The 1,875-nt window shown below is 47.3% G+C and overlaps 2 non-coding genes across 2 annotated transcripts, besides 4 other annotated features; both read left to right on the forward strand.

The window, feature by feature from the left end:
- The first annotated feature begins 511 nt into the window (after positions 1 to 511).
- Tco025E_08994 lies at positions 512 to 592 on the forward strand. Its single transcript has one exon. It is a non-coding gene; the product is annotated as a tRNA-Ser (tRNA).
- A 72-nt stretch (positions 593 to 664) lies between these two features.
- On the forward strand, positions 665 to 737 carry Tco025E_08995. The gene has a single exon. It is a non-coding gene; the product is annotated as a tRNA-Ala (tRNA).
- Positions 738 to 778: 41 nt separating this feature from the next.
- Positions 779 to 816: a microsatellite.
- A 199-nt stretch (positions 817 to 1,015) lies between these two features.
- Positions 1,016 to 1,047: a sequence feature (A-rich).
- Positions 1,048 to 1,390: 343 nt separating this feature from the next.
- Positions 1,391 to 1,425: a microsatellite.
- Positions 1,426 to 1,826: 401 nt separating this feature from the next.
- Positions 1,827 to 1,844: a microsatellite.
- Positions 1,845 to 1,875: the final 31 nt, after the last annotated feature.

The raw sequence follows: 1,875 nt of genomic DNA on the forward strand, positions 1-1,875 counted from the left end.
ACTTGCCTCTCCTTCAACCGCTTCTCCGAAAGAGGGATCCGCTTCTTACGCTTGAGACCGCCAGCGTTCCACCGAGCGATCCGCAGAACAGGACCCGGATTTGATTCCGCGTCTCCGCAAAGCCGGAGAAACCGCCAGTGAAGAGTCCACGGCGCGAGAGGTTCAGCCACACTTCGGCGCGCGCAGCATCATCCTCGCACAACTTATGGCATACATCAGGAGGAAAATGCCGCGGCAAATTCGGAGGAAGAAGGATCATGTTTCCAAAGGAAAAAAGGAAGAAAAAAAACTTTTTAGTTCTGGGGGGAAAACCGAAGAGCCTTCAAACCAAAATCGAACCCACATCTCTCAGAACTTTAGACGAGCACGCGCGCCAACGGTTACCACTGAAACAAGAATGAAGGACCGCGCGGCGCTCCAAAGCACATAGAAGGAGCTCTGTGAAAACAACTGACAATTAAAAAAAAACAACTGGGCTATTCTCTTTCATAGTTCGACGGCCGGACCACGTGCAAACGTGGCCGAGTGGTTAAGGCGCCTGCCTGCTAAGCAGGTGTGATCTCACGCGTAGGTTCGAACCCTACCGTTTGCGAGTTTTTCCCCCTTGGTTTTTTGCATCAGTGTTCTTTATCTAATAATTCGTAGGACGGTTCCCGTTCGCCGTGGGGATGTAGCTCAGATGGTAGAGCGCCCGCTTAGCATGCGGGAGGTATTGGGATCGATACCCAACTTCTCCAAGGTTTTTTCCCCGTTATTCACACATCATTCTTCAAGACCATTATTATTATTGTTGTTGTCTTTTTTTTTGTGATTCTTTGAAACCATTTTCTGGTGTCCACGTCGGGTTTTGCCGCAAGGAACGCGGAGGATGCCTTTCGCGTATACGCGTGCGCATTTTTATTTTTTTATTTTTGCAGGCGGGTGACGCGCCTAGCAGCAGGAAACCAACGGCAAGGACAAGAAAAGACGCGCCGGCACGCGCGTGTGCCTGCATTTTTTTTTCGTTATATGTTTCTAAAAAAAAAAACAAGGAATAAAATAAAATAAGGAGACTCGGGAGGGGCGGCGTCCCGTCTCCGATCGCAATTGCTATCGCTGTTTCTCCTCCCTGGCGCATCGGCTCCCGAGCCTATGGGGCCCCAAAAGTTCATTATTATTTCTATGGCAGCCCGTGCCCGGGGGGCCGGGGGCGTTGCACGGTCCGCGCGCGGTTTATTGACTGCGGGGGCAGTCCCCCGTCTCGTCGTTGCGTCTGGGGATGCGGGCGTTCTACGCGTTTCGATGTCTACGAGTTGCGCGAGCAACGGTGGAGGTTTTGATCTGGGCTGTGTTGTCTTCTTCTCCTTTTTGGAGTTTGCGTAAGTATGCATGTATTATGCAAGTATACTGTTACTACTACTACTACTACTACTACTACTACTACTATTATTATTCTCAGTTGCACAGAAAGATATGCAAGTACAAAGCGCTATAACGTATCAAGAGGTGTCCTCATTAATGGAGATTTCATTTTGCCCCGCTCGAGTTTACGATAAGAGCCACAGTCACACCAACGATAGAAGGTATCCAGAAAACAGACAGGGAAGTAAAGCGAGTGAACTGAGCTTGATTTTTCCCACTGACGTTTAATTCATGCTTGTCGTAAAGGCTCTTACATGCATAAATATATGGGGAATCCCTTTTCCCTTTTTCTGTTGTTGTTTAGTTGGGACTCGTGGCTGTCTGTGTGTCTGAGGGAGATCAAATTTCAATATATTCCACTTATATATGAAAATCTAATATTGATCCTTTACATCTCCTTCTTTTTTTTTAACCCCAGTTTAAGGATATATATATATATATATTTGGTTTACTCAACAAATCTAGTGACAACAG

Source organism: Trypanosoma conorhini (genome assembly GCF_003719485.1).
Source record: "Trypanosoma conorhini strain 025E chromosome Unknown Tco_14.4_contig_00941, whole genome shotgun sequence".
Lineage (NCBI taxonomy): Eukaryota > Euglenozoa > Kinetoplastea > Trypanosomatida > Trypanosomatidae > Trypanosoma > Trypanosoma conorhini.